This window comes from Lemur catta, chromosome X (genome assembly GCF_020740605.2).
Source record: "Lemur catta isolate mLemCat1 chromosome X, mLemCat1.pri, whole genome shotgun sequence".
NCBI classification, from domain to species: domain Eukaryota; kingdom Metazoa; phylum Chordata; class Mammalia; order Primates; family Lemuridae; genus Lemur; species Lemur catta.
The window spans coordinates 49,040,142-49,050,609 of record NC_059155.1 but is presented as its reverse complement, the minus strand read 5'-3'; positions in this window follow the sequence as shown (position 1 = coordinate 49,050,609).

Below are 10,468 nucleotides of genomic sequence, written 5' to 3'. Positions count from 1 at the left end.
ACCTCCCTCAGGGCCCCCTGTCCCTCCAGTTGTTGATCTCTAACTTGAGAAACTTGGACAAACTTGGGAAAAGCTGGGGCCTTGTCTCTCTAGCCACTTTGGTTTCCTGGCCCTGTCTCCCCACCTCTCAAGTGCAGACATAATCCCCACATCACAGGGTGACTGTGAGCAAAAAAGTGAAAGGGTGGATGAGAAACACCTTTTTCAAACACTGTCCCAAGAGGCAAAGCATTATTATCGCATCTGGGCCTTTGTTTCGCCATCTGTAAAATGGAAACCAGAAGGCCCACCTTTAGGGCTGTTTTGAGGAGGATTAAGCAAGATGTCCTTTGGCCTTCTCAGGCTGTGGCCTCTGCACAGAGCACCCCCTTCCCACCCTCAGTCCCCCTTGCCGGGCTCACTCCTGCTCACTCTTCAGGACTGCTCTGAGAAACCTTCCTGCCTTCCCCCAACCCCAACCACCCCTGACTGGCTGGGGCACCCCGTCCCCTGTCTGTTCCACCCCTTGTCCAGACTCCCACCCCAACATACCATCACGGCCCCGTTTCCTTGTTCGTCTCCCCACTAGGCAGCCAGGTGGCATTTTGTTCCTCCTTTCCCCTGCCCAGCACGGGGCCTGACATGGGGTCTGCACTCAGTAAACATGTGCGGAATGAGTAAAAGTGCCTTGTAAACACCGACATGTCATCCAGATATGAGGGGTTGTTAGCAGGGCATCCCTTTGAAACCCAAGATTCTTCCTATCATCGTGGGCATCACGGCAGAGCCGCGTTTTCCACAGCTGGGCCTCTCTTCCTCATCTGAAGCCTTTGCCTCTGGAAGGTAGGCAGTGGGGCCTAGGATGTCACTGGAGATGGCGGGGTGGGTGGGGGGCACCTGGTGCATTCCGGGGCCAGCTGGGGCAGTCTCTGCACTCGCTCCAGTCTGTCTCCCCAGCCTCTGGCCTGCTGTTCTGCCCCGCTGAGCCCACTGCGTTCAGTCGCAGACACCTCATTATCCCAGCGATGCAGCCAAGCTGGAGGCAGTTCAGAGACGAGCAGTGAGAGCGATGTGAGCGCCTGGCGCTGGGCTGGCGGTGGGGGAAGGGAGCAGTCCCAGGGCCCAGGCTGAGGAGCTTGGCCCGACAGGGCCCAGCAGGGAACCCGAGAAGCTCAGCATCTGTGCACCAGCGCCTGGAGAACGGCCTCCCCAGCTATGGAAGAAATGAGCTAGCTGGGAAGACAGTGGGTGCTTGGAGGGAGGGGGCTCCTGCCCACCTCGGGCCAGGGGGACCCAGGCATCACCCTTTCCAACCTTTAGATACCACTCCACCTGTTGCCACCTCTGCCACTACAGCTGTGACTGAGAGGCCATGTCCTTGGAGTGGGAAGCAAAGGAAAGAGGCTGGCACCACAGGGGGAGCCTGGCTGTGCCCGCTGAGATCTGCAGTCTGTGGAAAGTGTTTCTGGGCAATCTAGGCTGCTCCTGCTGTCTAGCGTGGAAGGGAACTTTGGACACGGCTGAGGCTCACCATCGCTTCTCATCTTATTGATATAGATGCTGGCCTAGGGAGGGAAAGGGCTGGGCCAACATTGCCTAAGTCAGTGGTGCAGCCTGGATTGGAACCTAGGGCCTCTGGACTCCAAGTTTTGGCCTCTTTCCACCACACTTTTCTCTCCCTAGAACCAAGTGAGCAGCTGCCCAGATTGTATGTACCCTGCCATTTGCCCAGGGCACACTCCACCTCTTCGGCAGTAACCTCACCCCTTATTCACACACACACACACATCACATATACGTAAATACACTTGTGCCAGGCGTGATGTTACTTGGGCTTTCCAGGACACCTTCCAAAAGGGGATGGGCATGAGATGCAGATCAAGCCCAAGCCCTCTCTCACTCATGGCCTACGCTCTTGCCTCTTGATAAGGAAAACCCCCATCTATTACTTGGCACAGCAGCCGCCTGAGACCCCCACCCCTCAGGGAGGACCCACATTAGCATAATACTAACCTAACACCTGGCACATTAGCATATCACTAACCTAACATTTGGCACATCAGCATAACACTAATCCTATTGCCTGGTGCAGACACTAAACTTATTACCTGGCGGGCATTAGTCACCTGAGACTTCCTCCCCTTAGATCACCCCAACTTAATAAAAATGGGAAAAATTAGGTAGACGGGGGACTCAGAATTTGGCGGCGAGACCCCTCTGAGCCCACCGGCGAATAAACCTTGATTCTTCTACTCTCTGTGTGCTGCTCGGTTTGTCCTCGGGACCACTCGCTGTAACATTTGCCGTAACACTCTAAGCCTTTGCCCTTGCTGGCCCCTCCACCTGGAATGTTCTGCTCTGGAATTTGTCCTGGCTGGCTTCATCTCGTCACCAATGTCATCAGCAATGTTCCAATGTCACTCTTCTCAGGATGCTTCCCTGACCACAGGTCATTCCCTAGCTCATTGCACTGTTTTATGTTCTTTGCAGCACTGAGCACGCTTTTAAATCAGCTTGTTTGTTTATTGTCTTTCCCACCCTCCAAACTGGAAGCTCATTAAGGGCGGGAACCACATCTCATTGCTTTTCTGCTCTAACCCCAGCACCTACCTAGAATGGTGCCTGGCATACTTGCATAGATGCACATGCACACACACACACACACACACATACTTGCACAGATGTACAGGCGTGCATGCTCATGAACACACACACATACCATGCCAAATGAATAAATAAGCCAAAGTTTTCCTTCCAGAAAAGGTCCAGCCTGTGCAGAGAGAACCCAAGCCCAGGCCTGACCTGGAGGGGTCCCCGGGCTATTTCAATCTTCAAAAATTACTTATTTATTACCAGGCACTGTTCTAGGCTCTGGAGACACAGCAGTGAGCAAAAGATAGATCTCTGCCTTCATAGAGCTCACATTCCAGTGGGAGGCGATGACAAGGAATGCGGCAAATAAGTTACAGGGCAGATAAGTGCACTAAGAAAAGTAAAGTGGTAAGGGGGATGAGAGTGCTGGGGCTGGGGTCCCACCCCCCATACTACTTGTAGTAGGAAAGTTATGTGTGGAAATTTAAATATAGTGGCCATTTCAGCGGAAACCTCAGGGCACTGAGAGAGCCAGCTGAGGGTATCAGGGGAAGAGAGCAAGCACCAAAGCCCTGAGGTTGAAATGTGTCTGAGGTCTGGGTGGCTGGAGCAGAGTGTTTAAAGATGAGAGTTGTGGCAAGGGGGTTTATTATCACAGGGCAGGCGACCCTCCTGTCAGTTTCCCGCGCTTGAGAGCCAAGGATCAAAGACTGCAGACCACTGGGAAATGCCTTCCAAGGAGTGTCTCAGACCCCAAACTCTTCCTCCATTCCTGAGTCTAGGATCCAAGCCTGGGCCGGCTCTCTCGGATGTCTTTGCACACCCTGCCTGTGAACACAGAAAGCTTCTACCAGCTCGGCTGAGGATGATCAGGGCTGCTGGCTATGACCCTTACATTTGGGTAGCTCTTTGTGGCTTGCACTGTGTCCCTTAATCCTGCCACAGTTTCCCTCCCACCTACCGAAAAGGAGAGTGGGTGACATTAACCCATTTGACAGATTTAAAAAATGAGGTGCACAGTAGGCCAGCGGTCAACGTTTACAAAGCCCTTCTCATTGAATGTTCACAGGGACCTTGGAGTTCCAGCTTCTTTTGACAGATGGGAAAAGGGAGACTCAGAGAGGTTAACTCGCATAGCTAGGTCATGGCAGAGCTGGAATTGACATTCAGATCTTTCTACCTCTACCAGCTCTTGTTTTCCATTCATTATACCACCCAGCCTCTGAGGAAGGAGTAAGACGTTGGGAGGGGAAACAAGGACACAGCTCAGTCATTTACACTGAGGAAATGCTAATTAAGCCCCATGGCATAATGGAAGGAATGTGGACTTTAGAATCCAACAGACCGGGATTAGAGTCCCAGAGTTGCTGTGTGACCTTGGGCAAGTTGCTTCCCTTCTGTGATCTTCATTTGTTCAAGTCTAAAGCAGACTGAAAATCTCTACTCTGTGCAGTTGATTTATGGATTCGGTGGAATCCCAAGTGCGTAAGTGCCCCCTGTGGTACCTAGCGCACAGCACATGCCTAATCAGTGTGGGTCCTTGTTTGCACGTGTCATCGTGTTATGTCTGATTGGAGTGAAAAGGCAAAGCCTGGTGGCAGTACAGCTGGCCCTATCTACCCCCATGCCTGGGTAAAAATTAGGGCTGAGGCTGGGCCTGGATGAAAGTCCCAGCGAGTGTGGTGAATCTGGCAGTGCCAGATCTCAGACTGGGCCCTGAGAAGCTTTCTGGGACTAGTGCAACAGCAATGCCATTCCTCTGCCAGTCCTACTCTTCACTGAGACCTCAGAAATACAAGGGGAGCTGGAAGTGCAGGGTCTGGGTCTAAGCCCAGCCCCTCTCCCTGTGACTCTTCATGCCTTCCCTCTGCCAGGCCTCAGGAGAAAGCAGTGCCCGCCCCCAGCTGTCCTGCCCCTCCCCCCACCAGAGCCCACCCCCACTCCAAGAGCTCTGGGCTGTTTAATGGGGTGGAGCTGCCTTTAATCTGCTCCATAAATGTTTTCTGGATCCTCATTAGGAGCCATAATGTCCTATTAATATGCTGATGAGATTTCATTGGGTGCTGGGGAAGAATAGCTGGGAGCAGGAGGGGTGGGGGTAGGGTGACAGAATTCACCATGGGGATCCCAGGGGAGAGGAGCATAGCTGAGCTGGTGGTGTCTGTCTCCCTTACTCCTTGGGAAACTCAGGAAGACTCAGTCCCAGGCCCCATGTTCCCTCCGCACAGGCCCCCAGGGGTCTGAGTCAGCTGCTGTGGGGACTGGCAGGTAGCTGCACACACACCCCTCCACACCCCACCCCTGAATACCACCTTCGGGCCTCACCCTGGTGACCAAGGTTAGTCACCAAAGCCTACACTTATTCCTCATCTGTTCCTACCACTGGCATCTACACTGACCGCACTGGAGCCTAGCACCCAGTTAGGCCCCAGGCACACGGACTTCAGTGAGATACAACATGGCCCTTTTGGACAATGGAAAGAAGCAAGGTATGTAACGTGGCCAGCTTGTAGCTGGCTCTCAATAAATTGTGGCTACGAAGACAGGTCCCTGCCCCGTGTTGCTCCTAGTCCAAAGGGTGAGGGAGGCAAATGTGTAAGCAATTCAAATCCTGCCTTGTGACATAGAGGTGTTCAGACATAACAAAGGAGGGAGGGGCTATGTGTGTTCATGCGGCTGGGTGTGTGGATGCAATTCCATAGATATTTACAGAGGCGGCCTCTGTGCCAGGCCTTTATGTGTGCTGTGCCCTCAGCCAGGAATGCTTCCCCACATCTCAGCCTGTGAAAGTCCTAACACCCTTCAAGACCAGCTCCCTGGTTCTCCTGGCTATCCCCAACACCTGCCTGGCCCTGCAATCTCCCACAATGGGCCCGGATTCAGAGGGACTTGTGTCTGTGTCTTGTTTCCCTAAAGGAGGCTGTGCGCTCCGGCTGGTGGCTCGAATGGCATTCACTGATACACATCTGCACACTCCTTGCCAACCTCTATGAGCCAGTAGACCCTTGACTTCCTGCCCACCAAGAACCCTATTCCCTCACCTCCTTCAAAGTTCCTTGGCTGCTGCTGGCTCTGGCCTCCTGGCACAGACCCTCTATTTCTGGCTTCTCTAAGTCATTCAGATTGGGACCCCTGATTCAGCCAGCCCTGACTGCCCAGGGAGGCAGCTGGTCCCACTTCACAGGGTTCCCTGTCTAGCCTTCCTCCCAGGGCTACCCCTAGCAGCACCTTGGCCTGAGCCTCTCTTATTCCCCTCCCCCATTCCCAGGAAAAACACCTTCCTGGCCCTTTTGTCCCTGTCCCCAGCTGGGGCACATTAGCCGTGATATCTTAGTCTGCAGGCTGTTCCCTCCATCCAGCTTTCAGTCTGTCAGCTGGGCTCAGATCTCCCTAGGACCAGTCAGTCACCCACTCCTGTCTGCATGTGACAAGTGGAAAGCACAAGTGGAACAGACAAGGTTCGAGTTCTGACCCCACCACTTATTTGCTGGGTGACCTTAGGAAAGTCACTTAAGCTCTCTATGCCTTGATTTCTGTAAAAGGGGAATAATATTATCTATATTGCAGAGTTGTTATGCGGATTCAAGGAGATCATGTATATAAGGCACAGTGCCTAGTACAGAGTGAGTGCTCAGTAAATGCCAGTTATGATTCCCCGGCCTTCTCAGAGGTCCATCCAGGTTAGCTCCAAGCCCGCACTGTCGCTGCCCAGCCTCCAGGCTTTTCCCCTGCCCCCAGTTCAGCTTCTTCCTACTGCCCAAATTCTGGGTTTGGAATCAGGCAGACCTAGTTTCACTTGTAATTCTACTGCTTAACTTAGAATATTTCTCTGAGCCTCAGTTTCTTTCTCTCTAGACTGGGGCTATGAATTGCCCCCTCAACAGGTTGATGAGAGGGTCAAATGAAGTGGCTGCCATCAAAGTGCCTATCGTGATGTTTGGCACACAGTAAGAATTTATCTTGCCACATCCATAGAGCTCAGGTATGAGGCCAGTTTGGCTTGGGCCCAGGGAGCACGAAGGGAAGGGAATGGCTGGGAAAACTGACATGGATGCTCAGGAGGCCCTGGTAAGAGTAACCAGGCTCACCAAGGCCATGCCTGAAGGGCACAGCAAGATTAGGCTTGATGCAGGTGGTGGGCGCAGACAGGAGTGCTGATCTGCCTTTGGGGCCCAGCAGAAGCAATAATACTGAGGCTTGCATACTGCAGGCCCCAGCCAGTGGCACCCTCATCCCTGAGGGTAGGAGTGGGCATAATACGAGGAGGGGCCTGGAGAACGTGCAGGCAGTCAAGCAAAGGATGGGAGCTACAAGCCGGAAGGCCAGTGCCAGAGAGGGCTCAGCATGCGGGGATCAGGTGGAAGCAGAGCCCAGGAGAACAGCCAGGGCCCTGGCACTCACCCCAGCACCCGCATCTGGGGTCTGTTGTCAGCCGCATTGAATTGTTGGCTTGTGGGGCCTAGGTTTGGGGAGCCAGACTGCCTGGCTTTGGTTTCCCACTTACTGGGTGTGTGACCTTGGACACACCACTCAGCCTTTCTGTGCCTCAGTCTCCCCATCTGTAAAGTAACAATCATATTTTCTACCTCATAGGGCTATTCTACTGGTTAAATATCTCAGTATATGTAAAGCACTTAAAACAGGACTTGGCATACAATTTCTGCTATAATTAGGATTATTTTAGCTATTACTCTTTTGTCCCACCTGCCTTTCTCAGGTCTGTCTTAGGCCCTGGGCCAGGAGGGAGGGCGGTCAGGAGAGCCAGTCGAGCTGAGGCTGACAGTGGAGAAGAACTGAGATTGGTGCATCCACTCCCTGCCTTCCCATCAGCACCTGCTCCTCCAAGCTAGTCTCATCTCTAAGGGCCCTCTGAGCTCTGATAGCCTGCGATACGTGATCGAGAGGCCTTCATTAAGTGCCCACAGTCCCATCCTGGGCTATGACCCGGCCTAGTCTTCAGGGACAAATCCAGACTCATGGACAGGGACAAAAAAGCAAGGAATCATAGATCCTTAGAGCTAACACCCCAAATGTTCTAGAACTGTCTAGATTCCAAACATTCTGCCCCATTGTTCTCATGAGCAGCCAGAATTACTCAGAAATTCCAGATAATCTGGCTCAAATCCCAACTCAAACACTTACTAGACATTTGACTTTGGGCAAGTGATCTGACCTGCGTTGCCCTCAATTTCCTCATCTGTAAGATGCAGGTAACAGCAATCTCTCCCCACAGGGTCGCTGTCAGGACAGAGAGTGGTTTGGAAATGGACAGAGGGCCTGAGGGATACAGAATGAATGATTCTGAAAGTAGAATTTCTAAGCAAAGTGGGATCATGGAAGCAAGTGAGTGGGTCCCAAGTGCAAACCCCAGAATGTCACCTGAAGGACTCAAGCCAGAGAGGAGTAGTGTGAGGAGAGAGACTTGTTGGGAAGGGACTGCTTTGGTGGCATTGTGGGGAGAGAGGCTGAGAATCCTGACAGTGCTCTTTAGTTACCCAGAAAGAAGTGAGTTGGTGGTCAGGGAGCATAGGGTCAAAGACATCCCAAAGGCCACTCCCTGTCTGTGACTGCCTGAATAGTTTTCTGGTGCCTGATCCCACCCTACATGAACCTGGGTGGACCCTCCCTGGATGGGGCTCAAGACATGGCAGGATCTGAGACTGGAGTTGGGGGAAGCAGGAAACCAGAGCCTGTTTAACATTAAATTTTTCTGAACTTCAGCCTCCTGGATGCCAGAGCACAGAAAGACAGGAGAGGGCAGGAGCTGAGCAAGGCAAGAGAGCGAATGGAGACATGGGCAGCAGATGACTTTGGGAGGACTGTAGGAGCACACAGGAATCCCCAAGGCCAAGGCCAGGGGCTTAAAGCCAGGGGCCAGCCCTCCTTGAAACAGTCATTGGGATTCTTCAAAGCTCAACTTGTCTCTAAGGAGCTACTCAGATCAGGAAATCATCCATCTAAAAACATGTATTAAGCACCAGACACTGAGGCTGGGAAAACAGAGGTTCATCCCACAAGCCTCGCCTTCTCATGAGTTAGTATCTCTAAGCTGAAGTCATGGGACACAGGCAGGGTGAGGGATGGGGTGTGTGTAGAGCTTGATCTCAGCTTTGTCACTGATTTGCGTTATATAGCCTTCTTTCTCTCTGAGCCTCTGCTTCCCCATCCATACAATGGGAGAGAGTGGGGGACTAGATGCTTTATAAGGGCCCATGAGTCTGAGTTGGTGAAGGGGGCTCAGTGGCCATGAGAGGGGCTGAGCAGTGCCCAGACCCCAGGACCTCAGGGCAGCAGGGCTAGGAAGCTCTTTCTGAGCCTAGAAGGTGCCTGCTGCCCCCCAGGTTTCCTGGCCCTCCAATACCTCCCAGGAAGGCCCTTTGGGCTGGACTCCATAGGGTTAAGACCATATGTGAAACCACCTTCTTGCCTTCCCTGCTATGTAGCATGGGCTGTCCAGACGTCTGCTTACCCACCAGGCCTGGAGCACTTAGGCTGTGGACCACAAAGGAGCAGCCATGGAGAACTGATGTGGCTGTTTCCCTTATAGGCCCCAGACCCTCTCTGGTGACCAGAGGAGGCCAATTAGCAGGGAACAAAATGCTTCCTGCCCTGGGCCCTCGCCTACCACTGCCTGCATCTGCTCAGAGCTTAATGGTCATTTGAGCTGTCTCTGGGGACAGAGGATGGGGCTTCCACGGACTGCCTGGCTCCAGGCAGCAGCCTGGGTCCTGAGGGAGGCCAGAGGAGGAGGAGCAAGGTCCCTGCTGCTGCTGGAGCAGCCCAAGAAGGCAGAAATACAGTGCACTTGGAGCCAAGGCCAGGATCTAGAGGCTGTTCCTGCCGCCTACCTGGGAACTAATGCCCCCCAGGGTCTCCTCCGCACCTCCGCGAGGCCCCAGCTGATGCTGGGCATGGGGGTGGGGCAGGGAGAAAGCACAGGGCCTTTAGAGCATCTCAGTGGAGGAAGCTGCTGGGGTCTAGAGTCCTCACTGGGCCCTGTGATCTTGCAGGTAGTATATGGGTAAGGACATTCATCCCAAACTTGCCAAGCTGGTCTGGAAAACCAGTTTGTCTGTCCACCTGCTGTGGAGAAAATGCGCAGCTGGAAGGGAAAGGAACTGGGTTCTGGTCTGGGCCCTGGTGCTGATGTGCTTGCTCTGTGGCTTCTCCATCCCTGGGCCTCAGTTTTCCCACCCGTCAAGTCAGAATTGCAGCACGCCTCACTGGGTCAACTCACACGGCCTGGAGGAGCGTCCTCAGAGAGCTCAGGCAGGTGGGAGGGCTGGAGTGGAGGGGGCAGGGGGAGGTGGCAGAGAGAGGCTGAGTCTGGAGAGGTGATGTCACTTCCTCAGAGGGGCCTCCACTGATGCCCCTCTCCCACCCACCTCAATCTGAAACCCAGCCCTGCCACGTATTAGTTGTGCGACCTTGGGCAAGTCACTGAATCCCTCTGCACCTCAGTAGGCCGGGGATTAGGTCAACCTTACAAGTTACTCATGAGACAGTGTGTACGAATGAGGTCGCCTTTATAAAGCACTTAGCAGCGCTTGGACAGAGCTAGGGTGAGGGAGAGGGAGGGTCGGAGTGCTGTCACACAGAGAAATGCCTGCAGGAGCCCTCAAGCACAGCTGCCACCAGCTGCTAGCCACGGCCCCCACCCCTGCCCTGCCATGAATAATGAATGAACTGGTATCGATCCCCTGGCCGGGAAATTCCCTCTGACCTGTGACAAAAATACACTCAGCTTGCGAGCCTGCAGCCAGGGCTGAGCTCACCTGCACCTCCCCCAGCCTACCCCCAGCCCCAAGAGGGAGAGCTCAGTAGGACAGGGCACCAGAGACTGAGACCACGTGGTGCCCACCATCTCCTCCACTCCATCTCCAGGGAGACGGGACAA